The sequence below is a fragment of the Schistosoma haematobium genome, chromosome ZW (assembly GCF_000699445.3).
Source record: "Schistosoma haematobium chromosome ZW, whole genome shotgun sequence".
Taxonomy (NCBI): domain Eukaryota; kingdom Metazoa; phylum Platyhelminthes; class Trematoda; order Strigeidida; family Schistosomatidae; genus Schistosoma; species Schistosoma haematobium.
In genome coordinates, this window is record NC_067195.1 from 71,732,759 (window position 1) to 71,747,284 (window position 14,526).

The following is a 14,526-nucleotide window of genomic DNA, read 5'->3' on the forward strand; positions in this document are numbered from 1 at the left end:
CATACTGAACGATGACCTTAATGTTAATATGTTTTATCTTTTCATTCCCTCTGGAACTCGTCATTTGAGAGAACATTCTGAGAAAGTTCGAAAAGTGAAATCAGACCGTCTACATATGTAGTTCTGTTCCTCTCATCAAGTAGTAAATCACTAAAATTCTCTACCAAAACACATAATATCAGCACCTGTTGGTATATTGAAAACGAGATTGGATTTCCATAGTGGCAAAAACCGCAAGGATTAATACAGGTTGATAGACCGCATATTCTTATTACTGAATACTGATTTGTCAATAACCGGTTCGTTCAAAACTTTCGCTTTGTTGAAGTCACGAGATTTCACCATTGGCTTTTGCCGACGTTTCGTTTCTATATAGGAATACTTCATAAGTCCTTATTGGGCCCACAACATAATTTTCTTGTTCCGCGGTCTGTTATGTCCTTGAATCTCTTAAACGCGTGGTATTATGTACATATTCCTGTATAAAGTTATTATAGTCACTGTTGACTCACGAATACGTATTTGTATATGTATATGTGCATATATATATGTAGGTGTTACTCAATACGCAAAACCATATTTTCGAGGCCTCGGAACAATTTTATGGCGAGGCTATGATTTAATGACAAATCAATTAGGCATAAGATAACCTCTCAGATTTTAGTACGAAATTCACTCATCCACTTAGTTAAATTGAGTTTTGGTATTATAGCTAATGTCATTACGTGATGAAAATTTTGAACATTAACCACCAACTGTTAATCATAATTCTTATTACTCACACTGGTTTATAATACTCATTCGGTCTCGGTTATTAGGTGGACACCCCCATAAATTGTAGTCTCACCGAGCCTGCACAAAAACCTATGTGGAATTCGGGGTTTGAGTCAGGAAGTTATGGAACTTGCCGAAAGTCATAATGATGCTACCTTCCGCTAAATCTTTCGGAAAAACGGTTGATCATCACTTTAGTTCTGCAAATACTAAAGGCGATTACTCCAAGTGTTGCTTATTGATCACTCATATCATTAGCTAAGTTGTACCTCTCAGTTTCTCGGAGTATGGCAAGAATCATGCCTCTAATCTTGAACACTCTCCAACTACCCAGACACTGATTAAAAGAAAAAGACAGTTCGTTAATCCTGACAAACTAATTGGAAGTTGTAATGCAGTTTACCAAATAGTTTCGTGAGGTTAAACGATACACAATCGTCAATTATGACGTGTATGTAGCTTTCGTTTACTGCATGGTTCTGGGAATAAGTGAATCTTCTTTTCGACCTAACAACTCAGCTGACGGACAAAAATCCCTCGATAATCATTTTGGCCGAAAAACAGAAGTAAGAGTCCCATCGGTCATTGTTTGTGGTTTAGATAACTATCATATAAAATGCTTTATATCTTACTCATATCCAAAATTGGCTGCAAACTTGATTTTTGAGATCAATGAATGCTCGTGTGTTTATTATAGTCCTTTAATTTATCCAGGTGCTACCACAAGAAAAATGCTGAACGGTATTAAAAAGGAATTGAAAAACATGTTAACACCGAATAATCCAGTTTCCTGTTACGTATTGTGTCCTTCCGTTAGTGATAAAACTAGTGCTTTAAACTCTTGCTGGTATCATATTGCTGCAAAACTTTTGAGGGATTGGTGATCATAAATGAAGAGGTGAATGCTTTACTTCAAACTTTTTTTCAGTATAATCATATAAAGTTTAGGATTTCAGTGCACACTTGTCTTCAGAAATTAATATTTTGTTGTTTCATCTCTTTTAGCAGCTATGTGTGACGAGTCTAGCTACATTAGTAAGCCTATTTCCACTATACAGGAATTGGTACACTGGGACTTCCCGTCTACATCGAATCTTACAATACCTTTAAGCTATTTCAGTGACTTTTTAAATGGTAATTTGTCCTTCCCTTTACCAGCAATCAAATATAGACTTTGGCTTTATTCGTAAGTCCTCTGGATTACCTAAAGTTATATACTGTCATGATATGGCTGGCGGTTATCTGTCCTCTGATCGAACAGTCAACTTCACTTGTGTTTTTCCTGCTTTTCGATTCGTTCATTGGCACTTGGTTGACATATTTATTTACTTCAGTCATCAGTTCATAACTATACCGCCAGTCTCATGGATTAATCTAGCACATAGGTAAGCTATTTTAGAATACCTTTTAAGATACACCCATTTTAAACGTTAACTTACCACTTATTTTTAACAAAAGACCGTAGTACCGAAACCATTACGGTAAGGTCACTAAGTACGTGTCTTTCACTGATGCAAACTAAACTCATAGTTATATAATAATTTTTATGTTTGGATTCGGTCTATTTAACTGTTTCTTGTGTATTTTTCGCATTATTTATAAAAAGCCTAGGTACTACACAATTTTCGAAAACATGAAAAAGGTCCTGTTGACATTTTATAACATATGCACTTTTCGGCAAAATGTTCCAAAAATTCACCGTAATCTAGTCACATTACTTACTAATAATAACCTATGTGAAAATGATCCATTATCTCGAGGCTAAATTACTGTGTTTATATCAAGATTAACGGTATTTGCCAGTTACTTATTAACCATGTTTATAATTGTAAAGACTTCTTATTCGGCTTAGAATACCTGCCCTATTCATTAGTGTAGAACTTAAAAAAACAAACAGAATCTCTTAATATGAATTGTTTCTCCGAACATAAACTAAACAGTCAGTCAGTCAGCTACAATGTAGGACCAGGCACATTTGTACATCGATCCAAGTTGTCATACCGCATTAGCGCAGCAAGATAAACACCGGATTCATAAGAGTGGTTAAGACAGTGGTGATAATATATAAAAGAAAGATTGCATATAAGGATATAGTACAGGAAGAAAGAATTAGTTGGTAAAAGGAAAGATGTAAAGCAGTTTTAATCTCACAGTTTAAGGGAAGACAAAAAGTGTATACAACGATGCCATTGTGATCGATTCTGAGCCATGTCACCAAGAGTCTCCAACTACTGGTTACTATAATCACGCGGACCCCAACCAAGTAGTCTGCATCTACCAACATAGCTCAGACTAGAAGTTAGTGACTTCAAGCACTGATGCCACGTTTTGGTTTGGCCGTCCTTAACTTTCTTCCAACCATCCCGAACACCGGTTAGCATTGCACGTCGTGGTAATCGGTGTTCGGGCATACGTAACACGTGGCCCAACCATCTCAGTCGATGAAGATTCACAACCTCATCAACTGACTTACTATCATTCCCTAATACCCTGCGTCTAACCTCACTATTACTTACGCGGTGATCCCAGCATATGCGAGCAATATCTCTAGGGCATTTGTGGTCAAATGCTAGTAGCTTACGAGTATCTTCTACTCTTAATAGCCATGTTTCGCAGGTGCAAAGCAGAACAGAGCGAACCGCTGCGCAGTATACTCGTTTCTTAATTTATAGATGGATATCTCGCCTTCGCCGGGTGAATGACTACACTAGGATCCTGTATGCGTGTTTCGAAGACACAACATACGTCAATGGTACGAGATTTTAGGGTCTTAGCCAAGGAGTTCTACCGGCCAATTCGACATACGGTGCGTACGTTAAAGTCTCCAATGTGTAGTTTGGAGCGAGGTTTCAGTAGACCTGGAACAGTGTTTCGCGCACTAGAATCGTTGGCTATGGTGACACTTAAGGAGGAAGCCAAAAGTAGAAGTTTAGAGTTGAAAGTCGATGTAGGAGGAATAATAGGAATGGAAGAGGCAGGTTGATTATGAATACAGTGGTCTTAAGTGTTGTTAGAGGTATGAAGGCGGTTATCACTTCCCGGTTGCCCACATTGTGGAAGGGTTCTTCTGGAGGTACCTGAAAATGAAATTGGGTTAGAGGTAATCTTAGTGACATGAGAGCGTGAGCACAGTGCCCAAAGGACAACTGCTCGAGGTCGGTCACACACGACCTTTTTGTGAATAATTTTTGTGTTAGCTCCGTGCTTGTTGAGACCTTACTGCCGGAGACTGATGTCGGTGGGATAAGGCGAGGTGTGCATTTTTAGGGTTGACCTTTTCTAACCCCACCTCTGCTTGTGGGAAGGTAGCATTGCTGTTATTCTGAAGGAAACACTTTACTGCTGTCACACCTCTGTACAGTCAGCAGTACGACTTCGCCTCAGGACCTTGGGTTTGCTGCTTTTGGTCTTACCGTTCTTCAACCGACCTGTCTGGCATGGTAGGACTTTGAGGAACGATTGTTTCAGCCAGTGTAGCTCGATTGGTTCATCACGATAGGCAAGCCCGACCACCACATCAAGGTAGCAACAACGGTCGGGATGAACTAAACACAATGTTCGCGGTTAAAACATCATTGATAAAAACTATTTTTGGCAGATGCTAATACCTATTTATGATGATTCTCATGAATATTACTTTTCTGGTGATAAGATTAAACGACGACTGGACAACTAGTTTTGCAATTTTAAACTCATGTTTACATAAAAGACTGTAAACCTATGACACTTTGATATTTAAACTTGACTGGCAAGAATCGGGTTACAGTTTTTGGTGGCTATGTATATCCATTCTTATAGTAAGTACAATTGAATGGATGCTACGCCTAATTTTACTTGAATACTATTATAGATCTGCCACACCTGTTCTCTCCAAGCTGGAAAAGCTTGTCGTTTATCGACTATGTAGCATGTAGTTATGTACATGGTTGCTATAATTCTTTCTCAATGGATTACATTCTTAATGGTCGGTTAGTTATTCTGAACATCTATAAATCTTTTTCTGGTTATTTTTAAGACAGGGTGTCAGTGTCTATGGTACTGTAATTATGGAATCAGTGGAGTGTGATGGATTCAAATTCATTTTTATGGGTTCCTCGGAACATTATCGTGATGTCAATAAAATATCAAACTATAAGGATTTTGCCATACGTTTGGATCAAATAAGACGAGTTGTTGGGTTTGAGGGTTGGTTTATTAACTTTGAAATTTCTCTACCCTGGGTATGTAAACATTTATTTAATTTACTGCACGCAATTAATCTTCTAGTTTTCATAATTTTATCTTTCTATATATAGAAATTCACGATATTCATTTTTGGTTTTTGGTTTCTCACTACCAATCGGTATTGTCATTTTCACTCCTTAAGTTTTCCTCACGTTGATTCCCTTTAACTGTACTCACATGAATTAAAGCAATTTAGACCAATGTGAATTTTTGTTTGATCGAACTGTATTTATGTTAATACATCTAATTTTTAACCTTGATCACGTGGCCAATATCTCTATAAATCTGTTTATAGTATGCGAGTATAAGGTTTTAACACGCTATTTATAATTAGGTAAGGTTTTTCTTACACTACCTTGTTTGCTTAAAAGACAGGTCAGTGAATTAATTTCCGTTTAATGTGATCCAAATATTCAGCATTATTAAAATACTATTGTACTTGAAAGTGGAATTTATCGAGAAAATGTTGACTAATACTTAAGGAATAGTACAAACCGAACTTAACTTTGGAGAAAGCATCCATATGAATATGGCGTCCGATTTTTTCAGCAAGTAGATCTCAGATAGTGTTGTGCGAAGACAACTTATCAGAACTGCAAGCAGTCCGATCGCATATTAACTTAAAATATCTTTATAAGAAATCAAGATCAAACTATAAGTGTCTGAACACAAGAAAATCAAAGATAGTAAGGGAAAAAGCAACATAAATCATACCACTCTGGATATCAAATTAAGGTTAGTATGACCATGGTAGGATTAACGTAGGTACAAACTTTTTGAACACAACGGGGTTTAAGTTTTCATATGACTGAGGTATCAAAAATTCCCACATACATACATTTGCTCTCAGTGTTATGGAATATCATAGATTAGCTGTCAGTCACCACCAGTAATTCTCAATCTGAAGTGGACTCGGGGTAAAACAATTATAATTACATTTTCCGAAATTGAAATATGCTGAAGTCCCAAGTGGAAGAAAATGCAGATACCTAATCAGTATCGTTTCGTGGTAACACGCACTGCTAAGGAGTCCCATACGACGAAATGGCCGTCCAATGCTTCCACGTTTTCCTTGGTAGTCTAGCTTTAATCGACCCATGAATTCAACTGTTAAATCACCAATATGTCAACAAGTGCAGTCGTATTTCTAGATAACCAGTATCATTAATGTTCTGGTTCGTCGAACTGTATATTTCTAAACGTCTTGCTTGATTTAGTTAATGATGTCGCGAGTCAGTCAATTAAAGCGCTTACTACTGTTTACAAGTGGGGAGAAAAATAGTAGTCTGGTGGAAGAAATATGTCCAGATAAGTTGGAACACAGTTGTACAAATGCCTTGTTTCTCATCTATGGTTAGCTATTCTATGATTTCAGCCTGTGAGTTTATTTTTCTTCCCTTTTTTTCTGGAAAGTTTATTTTCGCTTTGTTTTCTTGATATATGAGTAACTCCTAGTTCAAGTTTGATTATTCTCCTGATTTATTTTGTGATTTATAAACTACAAGATAAATGTATGTAAAATCTATTAGGTTGTTGCTACTCATTACTATTATCTTTTAGGAAAAAATTGCTACAATTCGTGATCGAATAAAGAAATTCCTACGAATGCTTAGAAACCTCGGTTCTGAAGTTATCTGGTTCGTATCTTAGTCTTATAATAACTAACTAGATTTTTTGTTATAATAGTTTTATGGTTGAAATAAACATCAAAAAGGATAATTTTTCCTTGCTACTACCTCATCCCATCTAAATAATCCACAAAAATTACATATTTTTCTCTTGAATGTTCTGCTTCCATATAATTACTATGCCTGTTACCCCACGAGGAGAAGCAAAGGTCTCCCACCAGCATTCTCCATCTAACTCTGACCTGGGCAAGCATTTCCAGTTGCTATTCATCTTTTTGATGTCTCATTCCGATTTCCAACACACTGTGTACTTCGGTCTTCCTCTTTTCCGTTTCCCTTCAGGATTCCAGGTTAGCGCTTGCTTCGCGATGCAGTTTGGTGATTTCCTCAATGTATGTTCTATCCACCCCCAACATCTTTTCCTAATTTCCTCAGCTGGAAGCTGATTTGTTCTCTCCCACGATAAGCTGTTGCTGATGGTATTCGACCAATGGACATTAAGTATCTTGTGTAAACAGTTTTTTATAAATACTTGTAGTCTTTTGATGATGGTTGTGGTAATTCTCCAAGTTTCAGATCTGTGCAGTAGAACTGTCTTGAAGTTCTTACTGATGATTGTCAATTTGATGTTATTTGACAGTTGTTTTGAGTTCCATATGTTGTCCAACTGTAAGAATACTGCCCTTACTTTGCTAATCCCTACCTTTACGTCTGCATCAGAACCTCCTTGTTCATCGACGATGCTGCCCATTGCTTCAGTGTGCTACAATTTGTTCATGATTACTAATCACGGTAAATAATCACTGTTCATATATATCAAGAAACGGCTGAAGTTTGAAGACAGCGTAGTTTGTACTTTTACAGTTACTTCTTATTATACATGTCAGTAGTTAAAGCGCTCAACTTTTAATCAATAGGTTGCAAATCCCAACTCCACTTTAATTCGGTTTTGTAAATCAAATAAAGTTGAGAGTCAATTACAAAAACATAGATTTAGTTATTGAATTTATATGAAAATTCCTTAAATGTCACAACTTTTAAATAAAATTTGCATCATGTCATTGTTGCTTGCAGATTTGCATTGTTCTTTATTTAAGGTATGATGCACTAACTTGGTCTGGCCACTTAAGCTTTCAGAATGAATTGACCGAAGAAAATTTGCCGTATATGAAAGCTTCTGGAAGTGGTTTATTTCTCAATTATAATTGGAATCCAGTTAAGTTACGACAATCACAAGAGATGTAAGTAACATTTTCATCAAATTTATATATATTTCATTTCGAAATTATAGATCATTCATAACAGGAATTTCGAGGCCACAGCAATATGATTAACAAATAACAAATAAAGTATTGCTGAAATATTGTAAATACAGCTCATTTAATGAAATTAACTTAACATGTATTAGTTCTTCACACTGATAGTTAAATTCATATCGATTGAAAGTACTGGTGTAACTAAATATCGTTGTAGATGTTATGGATTCAACCTTTGATAATGCTGTGGATGCAAACTGCTAAGAAGTCCAATATTAGGGTGGAACAGCTATTCAGTACTTCTTGATTTCTAGTGATTGTCTAACTGAAGTCAGTCCGTAGTGTAAAGCTACAAAATCCATTAATCCCAACAACCCCCTATCCTAATAAGTATTTTGCGAAGGTCTTAAATTCTAACGGACTGTTGGTTAATTAAATGTTATGCATTCGAATAACTACTCAAAACTCTTCCCTGTCTTCTCCTATTGCTCAAACAGGGCTGTTAAAGCCGAAGACGCTGGGTTGATGGTACTTTATCATAAATCTCATTGAAGTATTGGCTAATCACTGTTAAATAACCGATTAAGTAATGTTAAAGTTGGTTGTAAAGTTCTGAGATAAAGGGCAAGTAGGTTGAAAGGGCTGTAACCAATTAACCATTCAAGTACCGAGTCTGTGCGATAAGCATGTAAACTTCAAAGTTTCCCGAATACGTGGTATGTCGACCAATGTTCGATGGTAGAATATTTATTAAACTGAATATTCTGTACATACTTCTAGTTCACACAAACGAAAAAGTTTGGGTGTTTTTTCTATCCATCAGTAGCATTTTGTTAGCTTTGGATCTGACTAATTACTTTTTTTTCTATTTTTTTCTCTTTTTTAAATCAAACAACTAGTGCTGTTAATTCTTCAATGTCAACAAAGGTGTTTGTCGGTATTGATTGTTTCGGTCGTGGTTGTATTGGAGGCGGTGGTTTCGGTACAGTTGAAGCACTGAAAGTTGTTTTAGATATTAACGTCAGTTACTTTCTATGCCTTCCTATTTCCAATTAAATTGTCTTGAGAAACTTAGACTGTCAGTTCGCACTGTTAGCTTATCAATAGTGTACCACTTTAAAAATGTTAATGGAGTTTTATACATATTATTAGTAATGAACTGAACTATAATCCTAATGTCTAAACAAAAGAAATTTTGGTTTCGTGGTTTCAACATAGAAAGCCTAAACCTAATACCACAGATTTAAAATCATTTTAAACTAACGCAATCATAAGAATAAAATTGGCATTAGCTCTCATTTAAAATATACAACGCATTTTATTGAACAAACCTGCTGTAATTAGATGGTGGTTGGAGGTATTCAACAGGAAATCCGGGTTTCGTACTTCCTGGCACTCGTCAACAAGGTGTACCTGTAATCTTGAGGGAACTGGTTCTCCCTGATGGGTTCGAGCCCGTGTCACCCAGCTTCACAGTCAGAGACGTTACCACTGGGCTATCCAGGCCGTGACTGACCTCCTGTAGGACTGAGATGTAATTACAATTGATTGATCACTGGGTGGTGATCAACGTCATGTGTGCAGATCGAATGCTATCCAGTGACCAATCAATTGTAATTACATCTCAGTCCTACAGGAGGTCAGTCACGGCCTGGATAGCCCAGTGGTAGCGTCTCTGATTGTGAAGCTGTGTGACACGGGCTCGAACCCGTCAGGGAGAACCAGTTCCCTCAAGATTACAGGTACACCTTGTTGACGAGTGCCAAGTAGCACGAAACCCGGATTTCCTGTTGACTACCTCTAACCACCATCTAATCTTAACATAGTGCACGCAATGTCGAGTCACCTAGACTAGCGACCACATTGCATCTTGGTCGATAGCATTCGATCTGCACTAAAAAGTAGTTGACACATGACATTGATCACCACCCAGTGATCAATCAATTGTGAAAACTGCTGTAACTTAATTTTAAACACGTTGAAGAGATTGAGATACATTACAAAGGATGTTGTTAGAAATCACGTTTCTGGTGAATAAACGCGTTATGATGGAACAATTGACTTGATAAAGCACGATCAATTAAAGTAGTCAGTAAACCTATCTTTAAGCATCAGGTGAATAGATTTAAAAAGTCAGAACTATCAGTCGACCAACTTGATCATTTATTGAGGAATTAAAAATGTTATGTATAAAATGTCTGTTAAAGGTATTATAATTTGTCTGATAATATTTAATTGATCTAAGATAAAAATGGTATTTTATACTTGTTATATATGTGTGTCCCACTCATTTCCCTATCATCTTAAAGCAAAAATACCCTGGTTTTTTTGTTCTCTGTATGACTGACTGGCTCGTAATTCTTCAACCTTCTTTAGTATTCATAAATCACCGACCCATCCCGCTTATAAATAACTACCTCGGCCTTCTGCCTTTCTGTAAGGTAGTCTAGTTATGTATAGATATTTAACATTACATCGTTTATCAAACGCACTAGTAGTCATTTTTAACATTTTAGAAAATATTTTAGAGAGTACTATGCACTTAAAGATGTATTCAAACACTTATTTGATCCCCTTGTTATTTCTAACGTAAAACTGGTGTTTATCTTCATTTGTATTTCGAATAATTATTGATAAATAAGTGGTCCTTAATAACATTTACTATGGATTTATTTGCGTTCTTTTTATAACCTTGTCACAATGAGTCTACTTTATTCAACCGCCAAAAAATAATTTTGACTGAATGTAAAAAATTGTTAGAACCTGACTTTCATCTCAAAATATATTATTATTATAACCAAACTCCACCATTACACGTATTTAAACTACGAAATTCACTTTTCTTGACATAATATAACTTATTACTTTTTCATCATTGATTATAATTATGTTCCACAGGCTTCTAGACTCGACCGCCCATTATCAGTGGCTTTATTTGCACCTGGTTGGGTGTTCGAAAAGTGCGATTTGACAGAAGCAGCTGGTGATCCAATCAAAGCATTCAGCTTATTAGCAGAGATGAACACAAAATTCTGGTCATATTTAAGTCCATTAATTTGTCGTCTACGGGGTTTGAGTAGTATTGATAATGTTACAATGCTATATAAACCTACACTTCCCAGTCTACCGGTTATTCAATTACCTTGTGATTTATGTGAAAAATATGATTCAGATATTTTATTTTGCACAACATGTTGCTCTGGTCAGGGTTTATTACCTCCAAAGCCTTCGACGGCACAAAATGAAATGATATTACAGTACGGAAGTCAAATGGGTCGGCAACAAGTAGGTGAATTATTATGTTTTCCACATTTATTGTAATCTATTTAGTGTATGTAGTGAGATAATCACAAAGGTTAAGATATTTGAATATATCAATCACAAGTATAACAATGGTGTTCTAAGATCAGCTAACTATAAAATCAGTTGTAGAGAACCGCTAATTTTATTAAAATTATTGCAATCACCACTTTGTAAACAAAAAACCATGTCGCTTTTCGTTTATTAAGTCATAACTATCACATTGGAGTTTTCGGTGACTTGAAGTGAACATGCATATATGTTTTTCGGTGTTTCCATTTGAACCTTCATTATGAATCACCTGCCTATTGTCTGATCGGAATATCTCGGAATTGATTTATTTCGATCGTTTCCAGTTTTATTAATTTGCTATCGAACTGCATACTTTGATAATTTTGATAAGTCATTATTTACTTTGTTTAGATATCCAGCTGAAAAATTTGCGTGTTCACAAGTTAAACATCCACGTTCGATGCATGCTGTTTCACTTGTATTGCTTACAGAAAACACACACTAATTTTACTTTCTTGTTAAATATTATTGATAAGATGTAGATGTAAGCTTATTTTTCAGCAAAATATTTTTCAATTTTCCAACCAATGCAGTAGGATTGATGAGTTTGTTGAGATTCTTTGTTGTCTATTTTCGTTATAGGTTTTTTTCGTGAGCGAGTAGACTTGCCTTTCCTTTTATTAATGATTCATAAAGACAAAAAACCACTTCGTTTACGATATTTCGAGGTAGTATGGAATATATTTGTGTTGAGTTATCATTTTGTGGTTCATCATGACCCCATGGAGAGAAGAGTCCTAGTGATCGTCCATGGTATCGATTGGCCTGAAGAACTATCAGATGTTATTTTACTAATTTGTGTGGCTTACATCTTTTACTGCTCATCGTCAGTCAAATTTACTTTGAAACAAACAAAGTATATAATAACTTACACTTGCTCTTTGTGGTTAGTAGTGTTTAAATTCATTTCATATTTGATAATACATTTTCTAATCGACATATCGTTTGTATGAATGACTCGCTCAATTACTGAAAAAGATTTAATTGTCATTTATGTGGTGCTTACTGTTATCTTGTTCAATAGATATTTCCAACTTGCCGTGAACTAAACAAATCATTGACTGATAACGACATGACGAAATTTAGTTTTTCCGTAAGTCATCCACTGATTAGTTGATAGTTTTTCCAGTTTTTATCCCACTAATTCAATTAGTTTTCTTTATCGGATCACTAATTTATTTTCTAGGGCTTTATCATGTAAGAACGTGCATTCTTCTAGAGACTTACATTCCTTATGGACTGATAAATAAATGTAAACTGGATTTTTCATTCCCACAATGGTAGTTGAGTATTGCTGTCTTTTAAAAAAAGTCCTCTAAGTGTTTACTTTTCAAGTTTTTGCCACCAGTAGCCCGCTCATCATTTCCTTTCAAGTCCTAGATTACGTGATCATGGGTAGTGATCTATGTTCTATTATTTATTGGTTCCAAACATTAAAAAGCCCCCTCGTAGTTTGGAGTACCGTTTTAGAAGGTCATGAGACTTAGTCGTTAACACTGGTAGTCCATTACGAATATCAGTAGAAATAGAGGAATTACTAGAAACTGAAGGAGAGTTTCATAGTAAATAAAATAACTATTGGCATTCCTGAAAGTTTGGAGTAGGGATTGATGCTTCCCGGTTGCCTTTGTAGTGAAGAGCCATTTATACTTGCGGAACCTCAAAATGAAATTTGTTTGCTGCCAAATCTTTCATCAACCCAGGATCGTGGACCATACTACTCAAGGGACAATTACTAAAAACAGGTTGCACTCAACAATTTACGCAAATAATTATTTCTTGTTTGTATTACTAACAATATGACTTTTTAAAGCATCCTAGGACAAAACAACTGTTCATAACTCCCTGATTTTTATTGAATTATAGCTAAATTCAGTCCTTGTTGTAAATTAACCTTGGACATCATTTTTGTTAGCTTGTTGGGATTGAACTTAATGATGCTAGCTGGTTTACTTTCTTCACATGCTCATTACGTATAATGTTTCATTTCATAGGCTGTCCAAATCTTGGAAACAGGTTACGAAAAATTCACAGGAACGTGTTTATGTATACGTTTCGAACAATCCGATATAGTAGTCGATTTTGAGCAACAAAAATCAAATGATTCACTAATGGAGTTATTTCTTTTTGGTCGTAATTCATTTATATCTGATAAAGCACAATTCAAACTAGCCATTACTCCATACACTTTAAATAAGGAGACATCTTTGCCATCTGAACAATGTTTGGACCATAAAATCGGTTTAAAACTGTTTGTGGATACATTTCATTTCCCGGATAAAAATGATGGTGAAATTAATTTTAAACGCACATTTCTGACAGCTGATGAGGGTTAGTTTTTTGTCTTACATTTGACTTTTGACGATGTTACTTTACTTCCTGAAATATAATTCTTATGATTTCTTTGAGTGTTTTGTGTTGAAGGTCAATAGATCATTTTCACTGATGACTGACTGATTCATTCTTAACCACATTAGCTGAGTTTGATGTTCACGAATGTTAAGGATAATTTTAGTATAATAAACCATCAGTCACGTCATTTTGATATAAAATCTAAATATCACAAGCGTGCTAGTCAAACCCGAAGTAGGTAGAAAAAGACTGAAAACTCTAATCTGATTATTAGTTATCAGTCGGTTACAGTTTGTTATAAATGAGATTTGTTAAATGAATAAGGGTTGTGATTGTGAAAGTGAATCAATAAGGTGCCTAACAATTGGTGAAATTCAATGATACAATAGAGTCGAATGGTGGTTATTCACGAGATTGAATTATCGACGTAAGCTCCCGGTCGAGCTGGCATCATACAATAAAATGGCTGCCCAGTAGAATAGGTTTTCCACTAGAAAATAACATACTTATATAAAAAATATTGACATAAAACTGACATGATTATGCGTTATAAATGATTTGATAAAATCGATTTTATATATTGTTCATTCTATATGTGAATGAAGGACTTAACCGTTAGACTTCCCCATCATTTCAATTTCATAATGTCTTTCTGTGTTACTGGTGGTATTTTGTATACAAAATTGCAATGAGTTGCCACGAAGTCTAAGACTCACTAGTTTCTGCTGGCTTATAGTTTCTAATAACTTATTCGTTTCCTTTTATATGTGTCATTTATACAAATTTTGTGACTAATCTAGAATTCCTGTCTACTTTTGTTTAAAAGTTAAACAATCTATTGTAGATTTTAGCAAAAACAATGTGGTCATTACCAAAAATATCTTTTAGTCAAGTCACTTGCCAGTTGAAGTCAATGGTAA

The 14,526-nt window shown here is 35.4% G+C and overlaps 1 protein-coding gene across 2 annotated transcripts in view; it reads left to right on the top strand.

Moving 5' to 3' along the window:
* The first annotated feature begins 290 nt into the window (after nt 1-290).
* TWN2_1 (Valine--tRNA ligase, mitochondrial 1) overlaps nt 291-14,526 on the top strand; it is a 59,080-nt gene continuing 44,844 nt past the window's right edge. Inside the window, exons 1-9 of one of the 2 annotated variants that reach the window (XM_012938778.2) lie at nt 291-1,672; nt 1,780-1,908; nt 1,946-2,159; nt 4,790-6,635; nt 7,724-7,867; nt 8,782-8,902; nt 10,781-11,167; nt 12,279-12,347; nt 13,249-13,585. The gene's annotated coding sequence lies outside the window, so the exon portion shown is untranslated. Of the gene's footprint in view, nt 1,909-1,945; nt 2,160-4,789; nt 7,868-8,781; nt 8,903-10,780; nt 11,168-12,278; nt 12,348-13,248; nt 13,586-14,526 lie in introns of both variants that reach the window. The other variant, XM_051212221.1, reaches the window with a different exon arrangement.